Genomic DNA, 22,869 nt, shown 5'->3' on the forward strand with positions numbered 1-22,869 from the left:
ACCTCAGGCCAACTGTTTGAAAACATTATAGTTTCTAGTGACCCAGGTAAGACTATGGGTTGAAAACAACCCAAGGAACTTTCCCAATAGGTCATGTTAACTAGAGTATTCACATCTGTTTGAGTTTCTGTTTCCTTATGTATGAGAAATATTTATTGGTCATTCTCTCCCACACTCCCCCACTCTTTTGACAAAATCCTTCACTCTCCCACCTCACTTTCCCCTTCCCTATACAGTACAGACTGGTATTCCAAACACTGACTATGACAAAACTTTTTAATCAGCAGGGATCTTTCAGGTTAGAAGTAGTAAAAATGACCTTTAGAAGTATAAATCTACATTATTAGAAGATGACAATTAATATTAGGAAGATGACAATTATTAGAAAATATTAGAAGATGACAATTAAACAAACCACTTAGGATTCTCTTGGCTATAAGTAAGAGAAAGCTCCAATTCATTTAATGAGAAAATTTACTATCTCACAAAACAGGAAGGCTAGACATAGCGAAGTCTCCACGGTCGATGGAGTCACTAGTTCAAAGAAAAATATCAATTGTTCTGTCTCTCCAATCTTCTGTGCAAAGCATTAACTTTCTTCTAATGTTGTGCATCCTCATGGTTATAAAATGATGCCCAGAAGTAAATGGGTCAACATGCTTTCTTATTCCCATTCAATAGAAGCAAGAGAGAAGTGGTCCAAACCTAGGGGAGAGCCTGGTTCATCTTAGGCAGGGGCCCACCCTTAGACCAATAAGAGTGGCTGGGTGAGATGCCTACTTCAACTGGTTGAATCAAAAGAATCAGGCTCCCTTCTGGAAGTGGGAGTGAGGAAGGTAGGAAAACAAAGTCAAATATCTGTTAGGAAGAACAAAGAAAAAATGGATATTAGATTGGCAGAAAACTATCACATAGGGCATTTGCTGGCAAAATACACAGTTATTCTAGTAATAAAAATACCTTAATTAAATTTTATTCACACCAATGGAAAGGACAGATCCATTCATTCACAAAATTCTTTATTGAACTCCTGGGTGCCACACACTGTCCTATGGGTTCAGTACACATAAGTATATAAGGCAGTCCTCACTCTAAAGGAATTCGTTCTGTGTCTGTTTTCGCAATTGAACATGGGTTCCTGTTTGCTTACCACTTGAGAAAACTGTTGTATTTGTCTAGGCAAGAAAGAATGAATGTCTAATGTGTAGTAGATATGGTGATGAAACATGTTTGAAAAATATTCAGGAAGAAAATTCCACAGCATTCGATGCCTGAAAAGATATGAAAGTAAAGGTAAATATGATTCCCATGTTTCTTTCTTGCTCAATGGTGATGCTGTAAACTGGGATAAAAACTATAGAAGAATGGGTCCGGTAGTATGGAAGGAATCAGGGTCAGAATTTTTTCCCCAATTCCCCTACAGACCTTATTATTGTAAATCTCCTTTGCATGCTTATATATTTGATTAACATGAAAAATAAAAAAAAAAATGCTTAAATGCTTTATGCTATTACAAAAGTGCCCCAGTCCTCACACCCTCTATGATTTATAAAATGATTTTTGATTACACATAGGATATATAGATAATCCAAATGTTGTGGGTAGGAGGAGGTTAAAGGATTATTAATGTTAAAAGGATTTCTTCTGGGACAGTGATATTTGCTGTAAGTGAGGAAAGACACCTCCTTGGTCATTGCCTTGTATCTGTGAAAGGAAGAAACTATGGAGATAGAGAAATTGGAGACATCACAGAGACAGGGTGACTTCTTTCTTGGGGCCCTTTGGTGAGGGGTGCTGGATATTTACCTGTTCTCTTTCAGTCCCCCAATTATCCTTTGATACTTTTTTGTAATCTGTTGTGGGAATCTACAAAATGTAGTTCTCAGATTCTTTACCAGTGGTTTTCTATTTAGTTTCACCAAGAGGAGATACTGGTAGATGATTAGTAGATGGGAGATGGGGAGAAACTATAATTCTTTCTTGCTCTTTTTCTCTTCCTTCTACCTCTGTCTTTTTAACTTCTTGTTCTGGAGGAATCTCCTCCAAGTTCCTGTTCTGAGGCAGTAGCCTCTCTTTGCCTCTTTAGCTTCTCCCAGCCCTAGGGGTGGTGCCTATTCCCTGTGGCACCTAATTGCTGGGTTATCTCATCTTCTTCTATTTGATGCTTCCAGCTCTACAGCTGGATAGGAAGTGTTCAGCAAATGGAGAATAACTAACATACAGGTTTATGTAATCATTATTCCAATAACCTAATGAGGGATGACTGTACATGCTCATTGTAAAAGGCTGAAATATCAACTCTAATTGTTTAGTTAAAGCTACACACAATTTATTAACTATATAATTCTACTATTCTCAAATAATTTCTTCATTCTGAATTCCTAGTTTAAGGGCTCATGTAGACTATCTGGTCTGGAATAGCAACACCTAAACTTTAGCAGACCCCAAGCTACTCAGATAACATGCTGAGGTCTGTGAATGCAGTACTAACAGGAACTCATGTTATGAAATTACTTTCTAATAAGACTCTTCTACAAGAATGGTTTTCAAAAAAAATACAATTAATATCAGAAAAGCCAATGCCAAGATTTCACTTGTAAGCATCTTCACCATTGTCATGATTACAGGTTGTGCTGTTGTCCTTCCTCTTCTCCTTTTCTGAACTTTTTTCCCAACTCATAGCTGCAGGCTGATTCTCCATCCTCAGTGCCCAGGTCTTCCAGAGGGCCAGGAGGCTGTCCAAAGTCTCTTAAGGCATCAGTTCTCTGAGGTTTGTTTCTCTAAAGGATTATCTGGATTTTTATCAAAAATAAAACAATTTAAAAAACAAATTATGTCAGTAAATTACATTTAAGTAATATTCTTTAATTTTCAAAGGACATTTTAATATCTTATTATACACATCCCTGGGAAGCAGGGTGATGCATTTAGCAATAGGCATCACTGAAGGCTTTGGGGTAGGGGATGGCATGATAAGACCTGGAAGAGGCACCTGCCTGCAGGAAGATGCTGGAGTAGAGATATCAATGAGGACTCTCCTACCACAGTCCAGGTGAGTGGAAAACAAGGCCTGAACTAGAGTGGTGGGAGTGGGAATTGGAAGGAGAATAGCAATGGCAGAAGCACTGTGGTGGTTGAAACTTTAGGACCTGGTGATGGATATGATAAGGAGGTAAGGGGGAAAAGGGTAAAATTTAAAGGCACCTATAGGAGTTCTGATCATTGGTGACTGGAAAAAAGCACTAAATTAGGAAGAGGAGCTGGCTGAGGGAAGGATGATGAAGAACTGGGTTTTAAACATAATTGAGTTTGAGATGCTTGGCAAGATGCTCAGGTGTGAATGTCTGGTGGACAGTTATAAATGAGCTATCAAAGATTAGGGGAACATTTGAAGCTTGAGATGTAGATTTGAGGTTTATCTGCCTCAAATCAATTGTTTAAGTTCTGGGAAAGAATGAGGCGGTTAAATACAGGTCTGTTATAGGGCACAGGGGAGTCATTTCTAGGGAGAGTAGTCTGAAGGAAGTACTTGTGAAGGCTTTATCTGAACAGCATAAAATTAAAATCATATGTTCTCTTAGGTCTGCAATGGTTTCAAAAATAATAATAACACCTGGGTAATTACTAGAACTCTGCATACTTAATTTTGTACCAAATAAAATTTGTACCATACAAAGTTAATATTTTTACATCATGACATTAAAAGTAGTATTTATATGGGTCATGATATTTTTAGAAATTCTAAACATACTTCCTTTATGAATGTACAAGAAAAACTCAACCTATGTCAGGAATTTAGAGTCTATAAAAACTTAGATGGGTCCTCTCCAAAAAACCTAGTTACTCAGAAGAAAAAAAGATATCAAGATAGCATTTCTGTCTTATCACTTAGCCAAGTACAGAGCCAAGTACAGGTATGTGGCTATGGTCATGTGCAAAGCAACATTTGAGGAGAGGTAGAAAGATATAGAGTGTAAATGACCCTCCTCTCATCCCTACCCCATGCCTGAAATGCTACTGTTTACTTAACACATGATTCCCTTTCCGGCATTTTCTCAACCCTGGCACTATTGACATTTTGGGCTGAGTAGTTCTTTTGGGGGCCTAGCTGTGCATTGTAGGATTTTAGCAACATTCCTGGGCTCTACAATCTGCATGTCAGTAGTACCCCCTCCCCCAGTTGTTTTCAAAATTGTCTCCAGACATTACCAAATGTCCAGTTGGGGGCAAAATTAACCTGGGCTGAGAACCCAGGTTTCCTCACTTCCTTGAAGGTAAATGGCATTATGAGCTGTCATCAGTCTCTTTGTGCAGGAAGGACCAAAAAGAACAGAATTGGCTTAGGTTATGGGAAGATTGAACAAATGACACTGGTGCCTCAGGGAGACTTCACAGAGGCATCTTACAGAGAAGGTAAAAGGAGAAAGGGTCAGGATGGCTGTGGTTGACAAGAGAACTTCCCAGGATGACTGTTGGATGACAAGAGAACAACTGCGTTGTTTGCCAAAGATGTGTGCTGTATTGGGACATTAATGTGATGTGGCTCACTGCTAGCTGGTTCACCCTGTGTCATATTTATAGACAGTGTTGCATTGTGTGTGGTGGATGTTATGAGCTACCTTCATATAAACTTAGCTTTCTGTGTGTAGATTGGTGGGAATTTCTTGGCTCATTTGGGTGGCATTTTTTAATTGAAGCACAAATAGTGGTATACTGCAGAGATTGGGATTACACCAGTAAGAACTGGACTGTCTGGTTTTCAAATCTCAGCCCTGCCACTTAACAATTATGCCATACTTGTGCTTGATTACCATGTCTGTGAAATGGAGGAACTAATTGTACCTACTTCTCAGTACTGCTTGGGCTACCATAACAGAATACCACAGGCTGAGTGACTTGAATAACAGTGTGATAGTGTGATTTATAATATGAAATATATATTTGGTCTCTGTCCCATTTCTGGCACAGAGCTCCTAAAACACTTGGAATTTTCTGTGATGAGAGCAATAATAGGTGTCTTTTGTTATGTTAATGAGGTGGCTTTTGGGAAACACCTAAGGATGAGGGCTGGTTGCCAGGAAAGCCAACCACTGATTAGAGGACTGGAATTTTCAACTTCTCTCCAGGAAGGGGAGAGGGGCTGGAGGTTGAATCAATTGCCAACAGCTGATGATTTAATCAATCAAGTGTACGTAATGAAGCCTTCATAAACACCCAACATACAGGGTTCAGAGAGCTTCCAGGTTGGTGAACATGAGGAGATTCAGGGAGAGTGGTGCACCTGGAGGGGGCATGGAATCTCCTTGCTCTTTCTCCATACTTTGCCCAGTACATGTGTCCTACCTGGTGGTTCCTGAGTTATATCCTTTTATAATAAACTGATAATCCAGTAAGTAAAGTGTTTCTCTGAGTTCTGTGAAGTGCTCTAGCAAACTAATCAATCCCAAAGAGGGGGTCCTACGATCTATAGCCAGTTGGCCAAAAGCATAGGAGATAACCTGGATTCGTGATTGGCATCTGAAGGGGGGAGAACAGTCTTGTAAGGGCTGAGCCCTTAAACTGTGGGATATGACTCTATTTCCAGGTAGATAGTGTCAGAAATGAGTTGAATTGTAGGACACTCAGCTGGTGTAGAAGAATAGCTTGGTGTGGGGAAAAAAAAACCCCACATTGGAATTGATGTGAGAATGTTGGTTGGAGCCAGAATTGGAAACAGAAATTTCCCCACAGTTCTAGAGGCTGGAAGTTTCAGATCAAGGTCCATCTGGCAGGGTTGGTTTCCGGTGAGGGCTCTTTTCCTGGCTTACAGGCAGCCACCTTCTCAGTATGTCCTCACGTGGTCTCTCCTTGGTGCATGCACATGCAGAGTGTGCCCTCTGGTGTCCCTTTCTATAAGGCCACTAGTCCTATTGGATCAGCGTTCTACCATTACAAACTCCTTTATCCTTAATTACTTTCTTAGAGGCCTCATCTCCAAGCCAGATGAGTCAGGAACTGAATGGCTTCTCTTAAACATTCTCAGACACAATTCTGAGAATCTTGACTCTGATAAGGGGAGGGATGTATCTTCTGGAAGAAGGAAATAAATGTTACGGTAGGAAAGGGGAGAGCTTTGAGGATTAATTTACCTTAGTTGATCCTAAGTCTCTTAATACATCAGATAAATCTTTTTGATAAGAAACAAATGCATTCTGTTTTCTTCTATGACATTCATGTTTTCTCCAGGAACAAACAAGCTTGGAAGAGTTCTGTTATTTGAAATACAGAAAACCAGATGGGTGTCCCAAAAATCTCTTGAACAAGTAGATATCCTTGGTTGCAAACCTTTTCTATCCAATTCAGGACACAAGGTGGTATGATTTGATGACTAAAGAAAACCCACTCAAAAATGTCCCTGGGGCCTAGCATAGGATTGGAAATAATTCCATCAGTAGCTTATCTTTTTGTTCCTGTCACAAAAGCCTGAAAATTCTCCTGGGTCCAGCTTTAAGTCCCTAAAAACTTTGTGCAAATTGAAATTTCCTCCCTGATTGAGTCATTGGAGCTGCTCAAGAACCTGTGGCCCTCTGAAGATGAAGTTGGGAAAGGACAGAGGGGATGTATCTGCAGGAGGCTAGGTTTGCCAGCTTCACAATTTACTTAGGGAAGTTGGCCAGTTTTGCTTCTCTTTTCCCCCTAAAGAAGAGCAACCATTCAAGGCACTTGAATTTTTAGAGTGGTTTTGGATGCAAACTCGCAAGATTCTGACCAAGGCCACATGTTTGTGCCCAATTACAAATTCATGGGAAGGCTCTCCCCACTGCTCTGGGGGTACTTTTGAAGAATTTAAGGAGCAGGTCCTCTCCAGAACTGAGGGTTACCACATGGCTCTCAGTTTCCCTACCTTGGCAACCAACAAGATTGTCCAGGTCACTTCAAATTATACTAGGGGCAGAGAAATCTTATCAAATAAGCTTGTCCAAGGGTCATCTAATTCCCTGAGGAATGTAACCTTGTTTGACTAATTGTTTACAGTTAATTATGGTCCAGACAGTTTACAACTCTGTCACTCTAGGTAGACATATTTTAGGTTGATTCAGATTTTGGGGCACTCTAATCAGCACAGAGGTCACCCAGCATAATATCATTGAGGTTCTCTCATCTTTGGGGCTATGTAGCTAGAGAAGCATTTAGTGATCCTCAAGTGGATTGAAAGAGCTAATGTTCTTTCAAGTGCCCGCCCGCCCCCCACAAAGGAAGACTCCAGGAAGAAGTTGTTTAAATGAGAACCACACCAGCATCCTAATGTTGGGGTTGGGGCCAAGGCTGATGACTGCTGGAAATGCCACACTATATCAACACACGTCAACTTACACCCCTCCCCACCAAATGACAAACAACAACAAAACCTTCGAGATGGATATACCATTATCATTCCCATTTTATAGATGACAAAACTGACACAAAAGTAACTTCTCCAAACCCACACAACCTGGAGTGGGGAGCCAGGATTTGAATCCAGACAGTGTGGTGCCAGAGTCTGTGCCTGTGGCCAGAGCTTCCTAAGGCATGGTGCTCGTATACTATAAGCATCTTCATTGCTCTTCCCCTTTCATACTCTGCTCAGCAAACGTGAAAAGGAAGAGGACAAGGAGTTTGGGGCTCTCTTCTTGGTTCCTGGCAGGAGCAGTTGTCCTCACTTTCGTAGGATCACTCCTGCACAATTCACCACTAACAAGTGAGAGGAAAGCAGGGGGAATTTCTGTGGAGCTCAAAGGAACAAGTTGTCCAAGGAGTGGCTCCATCTTGAAGTGTCTTAAACACTTTGGGGGGGAAAGGTAGTTGTCTTATGGAGTAATGATAACTAGAGGACTGTGTTATTGGTACCATAGGTTAGTCTGTCTATTCACGGTGAAGGGTCCTACCTTTTCCATCTGTCCTGTGGGGACTCCACTGACTTCCTCTGTATTCTAAGCGTCCTGTCATGATGGAGGGCTCTCACAGGTCTGTTATTCCAGCCCCCAGTTTATGCTCCAACTTCAGAACATTTTCAGCTTTTGTCCTTCTAAGTTAAATAATCTATATCAGTGAAAATACATACTTATTTGCATTAATATGGATATATGTTTTATGACATTACCTCCTATTTTTATATATTGATGTATAATATTCAGAGACAATATTTCTATAAAATTCCTGAACCAGATATGGAAGGTATTATACTTTCCTAACTGACAGGTGGTAAGGAAAAATATCCTCTAAATCTCTCCCATCCTTATTATAATTCCTCACAAACTCACTGCCATTTTTATCATTTCAACTGTACAAGGATCTACATTGGAGTCAACATAAAAAAGAAGAAATGAAAATAAGAGGTAAGAAAGAGTGTATTGTGTATTCACCAGAATGACTACGTTGGAATCCCAGTTCTGGGGACTTCCCTGGTGGTGCAGTGGTTAAGACTCTGCACTCTCAATACAGGCGGCCTGGGTTCGATCTCTGGTCAGGGAACTAGATCCCACATGCACGTCACAACTAAGAGTTCACATGTCACAACTAAGGAGCCTGCGTGCTGCAACTAAGGAGCCGCCTGCTGCAACTAAGAGCCAGTGCAACCAAATAAATAAATATTAAAAAAAAAAAAAGTATCCCAGTTCTACACTTAGCTTGTGAACTGGGCAAGCTACTTAACTTATTGGTGTCTCAGTTTCCTCATTGTAACATGTGAAGATATTAATAGTACTTCTTAGCCTAAAAAAGTTTTTTTGTTTTTGTTTTTTCTTTCAGACAAGGGACCCTTCTGTAAATCTTTATAGAGTTTCTGTGAGAGTTAGCTAAGTTAATAGACGTGAAGCAGTTAGAATGGTGCCTAGAGCATATTATTGTTACTTGAATAGAGGATGAAAAGTACTACTACATGATGCAGATATAGGTATATACCTAGAACAGCTATAATGCACTAAAGAAAACAAGTAATAAGTGAGTTTAGTAAAACAATCAAATCCAAACTAAATCTCACAAATTAAACAATTATAAGAAAAAAATTGTTCTTATAATTCAGCAGTAAGCAGTGCTATGGATGGAATTGTGTTCCTCCCGTATCCTTATGTTGAAGTGCTAACCTCCAGTACCTAAAAATGTGGAGGTGGCTTTGGGACTGGGTAATGGATAGAGGCAAGAAGAGTTTTGAGGTGTATGTTTAAAAAAGACTGGGTTGCTTTGAAGAGACTCTTGGTAGAAATATGGGCGTTAAAAGTGCTTTTGGTGAGATCTCTGACACTGGAAGGAAGATGATTCTTTTTATAAAGTGGCAAAACACTTGACTGAATTCTATTCTATAGTTTGGTGGAAGTGTTGACAGAAAAAAAGAATACACAACCTATATTTGTAGTGAGGTGGATGGACCTTGAGTCTGTCATACAGAGTGAAGTAAGTCAGAAAGAGAAAAACAAATACCATATGCTAACACATATATATGGAATCTAAAAAAAAAAAAGGTTCTGAAGAATCTAGGAGCAGGACAGGAATAAAGACACAGACGTAGAGAATGGGCTTGAGGACATGGGAGAGGGGGAAGGGTAAGCTGGGACGAAGTGAGAGAGTGGTATGGACATATATACACTACCAAATGTAAAATAGCTAGCTAGTGGGAAGCAGCTGCATAGCACAGGGAGATCAGCTCGGTGCTTTGTGACCACCTAGAGGGGTGGGATAGGGAGGGTGGGAGGGAGACTCAAGAGGGAGGAGATATGGGGATATATGTATACATATAGCTGATTCACTTTGTTATACAGCAGAAACTAACACACCATTGTAAAGCAATTATACTCCAATAAAGATGTTAAAAAAAAAAAGAATACACAACCTAAAAGTTGAGAGTTATGATTTGGCGGACAAAACTGAGCACTTAAGCCTGGAACACAGCCTCTCAGATAGCTGCAAGGGACTGATCCAAAGACATAAAGAGGAGGCAGGATATACAAGTAGTCAGAACATCAAAAGATTACTGTTTTTTTTTTTTCTTAACATCTTTATTGGAGTATAATTGCTTTACAATGGTGTGTTAGTTTCTGCTGTATAACAAAGTGAATCAGCTATACGTATACATATATCCCCATATCCCCTCCCTCTTGCGTCTCCCTCCCACCCTCCCTATCCCACCCCTCTAGGTGGTCACAAAGCACCGAGCTGATCTCCCTGTGCTATGTGGCTGCTTCTCACTAGCTATCTATCTCACATTTGGTAGTATATATAAGTCCATGCCACTCTCTCACTTCGTCCCAGCTTACCCTTCTCCCTCCCCATGTCCTCAGGTCCATTCTCTACGTCTGCGTCTTTATTCCTGTCCTGCCCCTAGGTTCTTCAGAACCATTTTTTTTTAGATTCCATATATTAATAATTAATTAATTAATATTAATTAAAGAAAACCAGATGTCTCAAATTAAGGAATTTAGCACTTTTCTATGTATGGGAAGATGCAAGAGTCTGAAATCAGTCCTTTCGTATGCACCGCACCTATCTGAGGCCAGTGTACTGTGTTCTCTCATCTCAGGGTGCACGGTCAGGGGAGGCTGCAGCAGCTGACTGCTAGATGGCGGGCATCCTGTCTCCATCCTGAGTTCCCTCGGGGCTCACTGTGGGGTGGCTGTAATGTGATGGCTTGATGGCTGCAGCATCCTTTGTTTACTGATATGGCAGGCAATGTCATGTTTAATTCACAGAAGGTAAGGCATGTGAGTGATGAACTTGGCTATTTGGTTGAGGAGATTCCTAAGCACTCATAGTAGAATGTGAGAGGAGAGAGAGAAACTGAAGAAGACATTGTTAAGCAAAAAGCAAAAAGGAACCAGAGTTTGAGATCTGGAAAATTCTCAACCTATCCATATTGCGAAACACAAGAAAGTGTGTTCTGGAGAGAACACCAGGTTATGGCTAGATCATCACTCCAAAAAGAGATTATGGTATGATCACAGATCTAAACAGCTATCTCAGCAGATATGCTGCCAGCTTGGACTGAAGGGCACAGAAACATCATGAAATGAAAGAAGACAGTCAGACTCATAGGATTTTGTCAGTGGGCCTGGGGGACAGAGAAGGAAGCCTAAAAGTATTATTCTCCAGCCTTAACATTTAATGCAGTTTGACTTGCTAGTTTTTGGACTTGCTTGGGACCCTTTTTTTCTGACTTCTCCCTTTTGGAAGGTAGATGTGTATCCTATGCCTGTCCCATCATTGTATTTTGAAAGCAGATAACTTTTCTGATTTCACAAGCTTGCAGCTGGAGAGGAATTTTGACTCAGGATGAGTCATACCTCAAGTCTCACTCACATCTTACTTGCATGAAATTCTGGACTTAGAGTTGATGCTAGACTAGGTTAAATCTTTGAGGGCCATAGGATTAGGTGAAAGTATTTTGCATGGGAAAAGGACATGAATTTGGGGAGGGGGCAGAGGGAACAATGTTATGGGCTGGATTGTGTTCCCTCAAAATTTGTATGTTGAAGTCCTGACCAATAGTACCTCAGAATGTGTCTGTATTTGGAGACAGGGCATTTAAAGAGACAATTAAGGTAAAAAGAGGTCATATGAGTAGTGTAATCCAATACAGCATAATAAGCCAATAGTGATAATAATAATAATAAATTATATAAATAATAATTTATAAGTATATAGTAGTATTATATTTTATTATTATAATAAAATATATTACTAATAATAATATAAATAATAATAATCTACTACAGCATTCTTATAAGAAGAAGAGATTAGGAAACAGACAACACAGAGACTGTATGAGGACACAGGGAGAAGACAGCCATCTGCAACCCAGGTGGAGAGGCCTCATAAGAAATCAAACCTGTCAACACCTTGATCTTGGACTTTTAGCCTCAAGAACTGTGAGAACATTAATTTCCATTGTTTAAGCCACTCAGCCTGTGGTATTTTGCCCCAGCAGACTGATACAACCAGTTAGAAAATATAATGGGAAACTACCATTTAAATAGGCTCCACTCTGAATTGTCAGAGAAATACTCTTGAAAGCAAAAAGCATGACCTCTCCTTAATCTGGGGCCTCACATGTCCACTTGGGAGACTCAGTACTTCTTTGTGGGCCTCCCACTTTCACATTGTTATTCCAAATCTGTCTGCTTCGGGAACTGCTATTCTATAAACACCTCCTTTCTGGAAGACAGCCTTGCCTCACATTTGCAGAATTAAAAGGTCCATGTAGGGGGATTTCTCAGAGTAAAGGATAAAGCTACCCCAATGGGAGTACTGGAATCTCAGCATTTAGGGAGATGGTGGGGAAGAAAAGACAACAACAATGAAGAGTTTGCTTTAGGAATGCAAGCACTGCCTTTCACCAGTAGCGGTTTCATGCATCTTGGAATTTGAGTTTTATACAAGCATTTGGTCAAAGTAGCAGCAGGCACCTCATGGCCTGATGGGCTGTGCAATAAGTTGAATGAATTTCAGCCCCCAGACTGCACTGTGCAAAAATATAGCATCTCTTTATTTTCTATAAAGGAAAAACCAAGTCCAAAGATTGAAAAAGCAGGCAAGCACTGAGCTTATTTACTTGCTATACAAAGAAACTCACATGCCTGAGTAATTTGCCAAGTGGTTCTCTGGGGGAAAAAAATCAGGAGGTTTTGTTTTGTTTTGTTTTTTTATGGCTAGGAAGGAGAATTTAGTAGTGACTATATGAATCAAATATTAACACTTTCAGGTTGGATAGGGCCAAATCATTACACAAGTTTTTTTGTTTGTTTGTTTGTTTTTATCTTGTTGGTTACAAAAAGTCCCACTGTTCATTGGTCAAAAAAGGGTCTTTGATTACATCCAATGAGGCTCTGGTGTAGTGGCTAGGTCAGGTTTTTTAGCTTTGGTTAGAGATCACAGTTGCTTATTAATGTTGGTTAGTTAGAACAAAATCTCAAAACACACAACATTCATTTTAATATCTCCTAGGGGATTGATGCTGCAAGTGGAAAGTTCTTCATTTACACTCTCATTTACCCTGGCCAGTGAGAAATGTGGGCACAGTCATTCTTGGCACTTGGCTTCCCCTTGGTTTTGTGCTGCAGTTTCAGAGTTTCATCCAGGGTGAAGGTGTTAACTATGCAAGATAGGAGAGAGTCCTCTGGTCACTGGCCATCTGTCCTCACAGCTACCACTGAGAAAGACATCCATTGTCCCTGTTGGCATTTCTTCCTCAGAATCAGAACTCTTTCTTCTACTTCATGCTCCAGATTCAATGAGGTTCTGACATGAGGGGAGAACTCAGAGTTCTTAGTTATTGATCAACGTGGTCATTAAGTCATTCAAAATTCATTCCTCCCTCTCTCAACTAAGATAATCTTTCATCTAAGGTCTTTCAATTCACACTCTTTAAGTGCAAACCAGTATGGCTTCCTTCACTTGTCCCCTTACAAGATATAATGTTTGTGCATAATATTATAATATTTAATGATCTAATAATTTTAATATTTAAATAAAATATTTAGGTCATAATTGACTCCATGATTTCTTAGTTGGTTGCCCAAACTCTTTCCTTCCCCATCAATAGCTTCTAAATTATTACTAAACAACCAGTTAACGCTTTGGTAAGAATTGGTTTATAGGTTGTGAATGAAAATTGTTGCCTGCCATATCAGCAAACAAAGGACGCTGCAGCCATCAAGCCAACAGCAACCGCTGCCCTCAACCCTGAGGGAACTCAGGATGGGGAAGAACAGGATACTGGCCTTAGATAGCTAAGGTGTATATCAAAGGAATGGTTTCAAGGAGCCCAGACTCTTGCATCTTCCCATACATAGAAAAGTACTAAATTTATAACTTGAGATGTCTGGTTTTCTTTAATTAACAGTAATCCTTTTTTTAAAAAAATTTTTATTGGAGTATAGTTGATTTACAATGTTGTGTTAGTTTCTGGTGTACAGCAGAGTGAACCAGTTATACATATACATATATCCACTCTTTTTCTTTTAGAATTTAATTTTTCAGATTCTTTTCCCATATAGGTCATTACAGAGTATTGAGTAGAGTTCCCTGTGCTATACAGCAAGCTTTTATTAGTTATCTATTTTATATAGATTTAGGTGTATATGTCAATCCCAATCTCCCAATTTATCCCTCCCCTGCCCCCAGCCTTATCTCCTGGTGACCATAAGTTTGTTTTCTACATCCATGGTTCTACTTCTGTCTTGTAAATAAGTTCATTGTATTTTTTTTTTTAGATTCCCCATATAAGCGATATCATATGATATTTGTCTTTCTGTATCTGACTTACTTCACTCAGCATGACAGTCGCTATGTTGCAAATGTTGTTGCAAATGGCATTATTTTGTTCTTTTTTATGGCCGAGTAATATCCCATTGCATATATACACCACATCTTCTTTATCCATTCCTCTCTTGATGGACATTTAGGTTGCTTCATGTCCTGGCTATTGTAAATAGTGCTGCAATGAACACTGGGGTGCATGTGCTTTTTGAATTATGGTTTTCTCTGGGTATATGCCCAGGAGTGGGATTGCTGGGTCAAATGGTAGCTCTATTTTTAGTTTTCTAAGGAACCTCCATACTGTTCTCCATAGTGGTTGTACCAATTTACATTCCTACCAACAGAACCCAAGAGGGTTCCCTTTTCTCCACATCCTCTCCAGCATTTATTGTTTGTAGATTTTTTGACGATGGCCATTCTGACCAGTGTGAGGTGATACCTCATTGTAGTTTTTATTTGCATTTCTCTAATAATTAGTGATGGATTAAAGATCTAAATGTAAGGCTGGACACTATAAAAATCTTAGAGGAAAACATAGGCAGAACACACTTTGACATAAATAGCAGCAAGATATTTTTAGATCCACCTCCTAGAGTAATGAAAATAAAAACAAAAATAAACAAATGGGATCCAATTAAACTTAAAAGCATTTGCATAGCAAAGGAAGCCATAAACAAAACAAAAAGATGACCCTCAGAATGGGAGAAAATATTTGCAAATAAAGCAACCAACAAGGGATTAATATCCAAGATATACAAACAGCCCATGTAGCTCAATATCAAAAAAAGAAATAATACAATCAAAAAATGGAAAGAAGGGGGAGGAACCAAGATGGTGGAGCAGAAGGACGTGCTCTCACTCCCTCCTGCGAGAGCACCGGAATCAAGACTAGTTGCTGGAAATCATCGACAGGAGGACACTGGAACTCGCCAAAAGGGATACCCCACATCCAAAGACAAAGGAGAAGCCACAATGAGACGGTAGGAGGGGCACAATCACAGTAAAATCAAATCCAATAACTGGTGGGTGGGTGACTCACAGACTGGCGAACACTTATACCACAGAAGTCCACCCACAGGAGTGAAGGTTCTGAGTCCCATGTCAGGCTTCCCAACCTGGGGGTCCAGCAACGGGAGGAGGAATTCCTAGAGAATCAGACTTTGAAGGCTAGTGGGAATTGATTGCAGGACTTCGACAGGACTGGGGGAAACACAGACTCCACTCTTGGAGGGCACACACAAAGTAGTGTGCACATCAGGACCCATGGGAAGGAGCAGTGACCCCAGGTGAGATTGAACCAGACCTACCTGCTAGTGTTGGAGGGTCTCCTGCAGAGGCAGGGGGTGGCTCTGTTTCACCATGGGGACAAGGACACTGGCAGTAGAAGTTCAGGGAAGTACTCCTTGGCATGAGCCCTTCCAGAGTCTGTCATTAGCCCCACCAAAGAACACAGGTAGGCTCCAGTGTTGGGTTGCCTCAGGCCAAACAACCAACAGGGAGGGAACCCAGCCCCACACAAAAACAGTCAAGTGGATTAAAGTTTTACTGAGCTCTGCCCACCAGAGCAACAGTCAGCTCTACCCACCACCAGTCCCTCCCATCAAGCCTCTTAGATAGCCTCATCCACCAGAGGGCAGACAGCAGAAGCAAGAAAAACTACAATCCTGCAGCCTGTGGAACAAAAACCACATTCACAGAAAGATAGACAAGATGAAAAGGCAGATGGCTATATACCAGATGAAGGAACAAGCCAAACCCCAGAAAAACAACTCAATGAAGTGGAGATAGGCAACCTTCCAGAAAAAGAATTCAGAATAACGATAGTGAAGATGATCCAGGACCTCGGAAAAACAATGGAGGCAAAGATCGAGAAGACGCAAGAAATGTTTAACAAAGACCTAGAAGAATTAAAGAACAAACAAACAGAGATGAACAATACAATAACTGAAATGAAAACTACACTAGAAAGAATCAATAGCAGAATAACTGAGGCAGAAGAACGGATAAGTGACCTGGAAGACAGAATGGTGGAATTCACTGCTGTGGAACAGAATAAAGAAAAAAGAATGAAGAGAAATGAAGACAGCCTAAGAGACCTCTGGGACAACATTAAACGCAACAACATCCGCATTATAGGGGTCCCAGAAGGAGAAGAGAGAGAGAAAGGACCCGAGAAAATATTTGAAGAGATTATAGTCGAAAACTTCCCTAACATGGGAAAGGAAATAGCCACCCAAATCCAGGAAGTGCAGCGAGTCCCACACAGGATAAATCCAAGGAAAAACAGGCCGAGACACATAGTAATCAAATTGGCAAAAATTAAAAACAAAGAAAAATTATTGAAAACAGCAAGGGAAAAACGACAAATAACATACAAGGGAATTCCCACAAGGTTAACAGCTGATTTCTCAGCAGAGACTCTACAAGCCAGAAGGGAGTGGCATGATATACTTAAAGTGATGAAACGGAAAAATGAACAACCAAGATTACTCTACCCGGCAAGGATCTCATTCAGATTCGATGGAGAAATCAAAAGCTTTACAGACAAGCAAAAGCTAAGAGAATTCAGCATCACCAAACCAGCTCTACAACAAATGTTAAAGGAACTTCTCTAAGTGGGAAACACAAGAGAAGAAAAGGAGCTACAAAAACAAACCCAAAACAATTAAGAAAATGGTCATAGGAACATACATATCAATAATTACCTTAACCGTGAATGGATTAAATGCTCCAACCAAAAGACACAGGCTTGCTGAATGGATACAAAAACAAGACCCATGTATATGCTGTCTACAAGAGACCCACTTCAGACCTAGGGACACATACAGACTGAAAGTGAGGGGATGGAAAAAGATATTCCATGCAAATGGAAATCAAAAGAAAGCTGGAGTAGCTATACTCATATCAGATAAAATACATTTAAAATAAAGAATGTTACAAGAGACAAGGAAGGACACTACATAATGATCAAGGGATCAATCCAAGAAGAAGATAGAACAATTATAAATGTATATGCACCCAACATAGGAGCACCTCAACACATAAGGCAACTGCTAACAGCTATAAAAGAGGAAATCGACAGTAACACAATAATAGTGGGGGACTTTAACACCTCACTTACACCAATGGACAGACCATCCAAAATGAAAATAAATAAGGAAACAGAAGCTTTAAATGACACAATAGACCAGATAGATTTAATTGACATTTATAGGACACTCCATCCAAAAACAGCAGATTACACTTTCTTCTCAAGTGCGCATGGAACATTCTCCAGGATAGATCACATCTTGGGTCACAAATCAAGCCTCAGTAAATTTAAGAAAATTGAAATCATATCAAGCATCTTTTCTGACCACAACGCTGTGAGATTAGAAATGAATTACAGGGAAAAAAACGTAAAAAACACAAACACATGGAGGCTAAACAATACGTTACTAAATAACCAAGAGATCACTGAAGAAATCAAAGAGGAAATCAAAAATACCTAGAGACAAATGACAATGAAAACACGACGATCCAAAACTATGAGATGCAGCAAAAGCAGTTCTAAGTGGCAAGTTTATAGCTATACAAGCCTACCTCAAGAAACAAGAAAAATCTCAAGTAAACAATATAACCTTACACCTAAAGGAATTAGAGAAAGAACAAAAAAACCCCCAAAGTTAGCAGAAGGAAAGAAATCATAAAGATCAGAGCAGAAATAAATGAAATAGAAACAAAGAAAACAATAGCAAAGATCAATAAAACTAAAAGCTAGTTCTTTGAGAAGATAAACAAAATTGATAAACCATTAGCCAGACTCATCAAGAAAAAGAGGGAGAGGACTCAAATCAATAAAATTAAACATGAAAAAGGAGAAGTTACAACAGACACCGCAGAAATACAAAGCATCCTAAGAGACTACTACAAGCAACTCTATGCCAATAAAATGGACAACCTGGAGGAAATGGACAAATTCTTAGAAAGGTATAACCTTCCAAGACTGAACCAGGAAGAAACAGAAAATACGAAGAGACCAATCACAAGTAATGAAATTGAAACTGTGATCAAAAATCTTCCAACAAACAAAAGTCCAGGACCAGATGGCTTCACAGGTGAATTCTATCAAACATTTAGAGAAGAGCTAATACCCATCCTTCTTAAACTCTTCCAAAAAACGGCAGAGGAAGGAACACTCCCAAACTCATTCTATGAGGCCACCATCACCCTGATCCCAAAACCAGACAAAGATACTACAAAGAGATAAAATTACAGACCAATATCACTGATGAATATAGATGCAAAAATCCTCAACAAAATACTAGCAAACAGAATCCAACAACACATTAAAAGGATCATACACCACGATCAAGTGGGATTTATCCCAGGGATGCAAGGATTCTTCAATATACGCAAATCAATCAATGGGATAAACCATTTTAACAAATTGAAGAATAAAAACCATAGGATCATCTCAATAGAGGCAGAAAAAGCTTTTGATGAAATTCAACACCCATTTATGATAAAAACTCTCCAGAAAGTGGGCATAGAGGGAACCTACCTCAACATAATAAAGGCCATATACAACAAACCCACAGCAAACATCATTCTCAATGGTGAAAAACTGAAAGCGTTTCCTCTAAGATCAGGAACGAGACAAGGATGTCAACTCTCACCACTATTATTCAACATAGTTCTGGAAGTCCTAGCCACGGCAATCAGAAAAGAAAAAGAAATAAAAGGAATACAAGTTGGAAAAGAAGAAGTAAAACTGTCACTGTTTGCAGATGACGTGATACTATACATAGAGAATCCTAAAAATGCCACCAGAAAACTACTAGAGCTAATCAATGAATTTGGTAAAGTTGCAGGATACAAAATTAATACACAGAAATCTCTTGCATTCCTATACACTAATGATGAAAAATCTGAAAGAGAAATTATGGAAATACTCCCATTTACCACTGCAACAAAAAGAATAAAATACCTAGGAATAAACCTACCTAGGGAGACAAAAGACCTGTATGCAGAAAACTATAAGACACTGATGAAAGGAATTAAAGATGATACCAACAGATGGAGAGATATACCATGTTCTTGGATTGGAAGAATCAATATTGTGAAAATGACTATACTACCCAAAGCAATCTACAGATTCAATGCAATCCCTATCAAATTACCAATGGCATTTTTTACGGAACTAGAACAAATCATCTTAAAATGTGTATGGAGACACAAAAGACCCCGAAGAGCCAAAGCAGTCTTGACAGAAAAAAACGGAGCGGGAGGAATCAGACTCCCTGACTTCAGACTATACTACAAAGCTACAGTAATCAAGACAATATGGTACTGGCACAAAAACAGAAACATCGATCAATGGAACAAGATAGAAAGCCCAGAGATAAACCCACGCACCTATGGTCAACTAATCTATGACAAAGGAGGCAAAGATAGACAATGGAGAAAAGACAGTCTCTTCAATAAGTGATGCTGGGAAAACTGGACAGCTACATGTAAAAGAATGAAATTAGAACACTCCCTAACACCAGACACAAAAATAAACTCAAAATGGATTTGAGACCTAAATGTAAGACTGGACACTATAAAACTCTTAGAGGAAAACATAGGAAGAACACTCTTTGACATAAATCACAGCAAGACCTTTTTTGATCCACCTCCTAGAGTAATGTAAATAAAGACAAAAATACACAAATGGGACCTAATGAAACTTCAAAGCTTTTGAACAGCAAAGGAAACCATAAACAAGACGAAAAGACAACCCTCCGAATGGGAGAAAATATTCGCAAACGAATCAACGGACAAAGGATTAATCTCCAAAATATATAAACAGCTCATGCAGCTCAATATTAAAGAAACAAACACCCCAATCCAAAAATGGGCAGAAGACCTAAACAGACATTTCTCCAAAGAAGACCTACAGATGGCCAAGAAGCACATGAAAAGATGCTCAACATCACTAATTATTAGAGAAATGCAAATCAAAACTACAATGAGGTATCACCTCACACCAGTTAGAATGGGCATCATCAGAAAATCTACAAACAACAAATGCTGGAGAGGGTGTGGAGAAAAGGGAACCCTCTTGCACTGTTGGTGGGAATGTAAATTGATACAGCCACTATGGAGAACAGTATGGAGGTTCCTTAAAAAACTAAAAATAAAATTACCATATGATCCAGCAATCCCACTACTGGGCATATACCCAGAGAAAACCATAATTCAAAAAGACACATGCACCCCAATGTTCACTGCAGCGCTATTTACAAGAGCCAGGGCAGGGAAGCAACCTAAATGCCCATCGACAGACGAATGGATAAAGAAGTTGTGGTACATATATACAATGGAATATTACTCAGCCATAAAAAGGAACGAAATTGAGTCATTTGTTGAGATGTGGATGGATCTAGAGACTGTCATACAGAGTGAAGTAAGTCAGAAAGAGAAAAACAAATATTGTATATTCACGCATGTATGTGGAACCTAGAAAAATGGTACAGATGAACCGGTTTGCAGGGCAGAAGTTGAGACACAGATGTAGAGAACAAACGTATGGACACCAAGGGGGGAAAACCACGGTGGCGTGGGGATGGTGGTGTGCTGAATTGGGTGATTGGGATTGACATGTATACACTGATGTGTATAAAACTGATGACTAATAAGAACCTGCAGTATAAAAAAAAAAAGTCTTAAAAATATGTCACACTTAGTCATTCCACTTCTAGGACCTTATTCTACAGAAGTAATCCCAGTGGACACAGAGACGTATATACAACGTATTCACATTGTTTCTGACAGGGAAAAGCAAACTGTGTAAATCTAATTGCAAAGAATTGATTAAACTATGGGACATCAATATGATGGAATACTACATCATACATCATTAAGTGAAAAAAGCAGGAATATGAAATAGCAAGTATACTACAATTCTATTTTTGTAATCCCTAAGCGTACAAATATATTTATAGAAAAATAAAAGACTGAAAGTGTATGCACCAAAATGAACAGTGATTATGTCTGGGTATTAAGATTATAGGTAATTGTTCTCTTGTTACTCTGTATTTTCTATAAAGAATGTATGCAACTCTTAGAGACAGATTAAAAGCAAAATAAAAGTTATCAGTAAAATGAGGATTTTAAAAAAATCCTACCACAACAGTATCATGCCAAAAGCTAAGCATATATCATATTAAAAATTCAATATTTTCAATTTTAGAATTTACCTCTAAGCCATAAATCCTCACTAAGAGATTCTGCCAAAGCACTTGCACCCAGGTCACCAATGAGCGTGTTGCAGTTCAGAGTGATGCGCCTCAAACCAGCCATACAGTCAAGCTCAGGTCTCCTGGAACGAAGACTCTCAGCCCAGGTTTCTTCATGCCTTCTGGTAGTCTGATACTTCAAAGATTTAATGGGATGAAATTAAGATGCTTGAAGAAGGAAACAGGGTGTGCCTACTGAGTATGGTTTATTATGTCAGAGATTTACACACACACATATCAAGCATATATGCCAGGAGAATCAACCTGAGAAATTAAACAGTCACTGCTGCTTTACGAGTCCAGTGACCCAGATTCTACTTGGTCAGTGATTAGATTCCAGCCACTGGATGACCTGCTTTTGAACAGTTATGTAAAGTTGGACAACTCAATTACAGTCTATGAATTCTTTTCCTTATCTTCTAAGTCAGGGAATTGCTTCTAAATTCTATCATTGTTGAGGCTCTAAATGTCATCATTCTGTCCTCCAATGGTCTCCAAACACCTGACTGGGCAACCCATTAAGAAAACTTTTTAATATGCATCTTGTTTTTTAACAAATTATATACACGAAGTTCTATACATATAACGTATGTACATTATAAACGACACAGATAGTGTTTAAATGATACAAAGCTAAATAGGTTCTAATATGTTCTTTTCCTAACTCCTAAGGCATTATTTTATTTATTTTTAAAAAATATTTATTTATTTGTTTGTTTCTTTGTTTGGCTGTGCCGGGTCTTTAGTTGCAGCATGCCGGATATTTTAGTTGTGGCATGTGGGCTCTTAGTTACGACAGGTACATGGGATCTAGTTCCCTCACCAGGGATCGAACCCAGGCCCCCTGCACTGGGAGCACAGAGTCTTAACTGCTGGACCGCCAGGGAAGTCCCAGGCATTAATTTAAAAACTCTATTTACAAAATGGATCTCACATGCTACCTAGGCTATGCACACAAACTTTAGAGGCCTGGACTCTGCACAGCCAGTTGGATGTGCCTTGGGAAAATAATGGTTTGACATTTAACCACATGTATTGTCTTAAAGACATTCAATTCTTTATATTCATAAAATAAAGTTTGGTAATAGGGAACACTGACTTTAAATGAAAAAAGTCTTATTACATTCTTGAAAAAATAAAAGACTCAAAGTGCCTTTGACACTCTAAAACGAAAATCATTAGTGTCATTTTTCCATTAACAATACCTTATAAAAGCTCCAAGCAGAAATAACAGCAATCACTTACACAGTGCTTAGTATGTGCCAGGCACTATTTATACAAATTAGTTCATTTAAACCTCATAATGAGGCACAGAGGTTAAGTGATTTGTCCATGGTCACTT

At 39.2% G+C, this 22,869-nt stretch overlaps 1 long non-coding RNA gene across 13 annotated transcripts in view; it reads right to left on the reverse strand.

Annotated features, from left to right (window-relative positions):
• Window positions 1-262: 262 nt before the first annotated feature.
• The window catches only part of LOC309619596, a 28,607-nt gene continuing 6,000 nt past the window's right edge, over window positions 263-22,869 (reverse strand). For 4 of the 13 annotated variants that reach the window (XR_014239060.1, XR_014239061.1, XR_014239062.1 and 1 more), the window contains 3 exons: window positions 21,489-21,663; window positions 7,905-8,044; window positions 1,003-2,792 (listed from right to left, as the gene is read on the reverse strand). This is a non-coding gene — a long non-coding RNA (uncharacterized lncRNA). Of the gene's footprint in view, window positions 859-1,002; window positions 2,793-6,128; window positions 6,249-7,904; window positions 8,059-21,488; window positions 21,664-22,869 lie in introns of those variants that run through there. The other 9 variants (XR_014239058.1, XR_014239057.1, XR_014239059.1 and 6 more) reach the window with 9 other exon arrangements.

The sequence above is a fragment of the Balaenoptera borealis genome, assembly GCF_965194805.1.
Source record: "Balaenoptera borealis genome assembly, chromosome: 21".
Taxonomy (NCBI): Eukaryota; Metazoa; Chordata; class Mammalia; order Artiodactyla; family Balaenopteridae; genus Balaenoptera; species Balaenoptera borealis.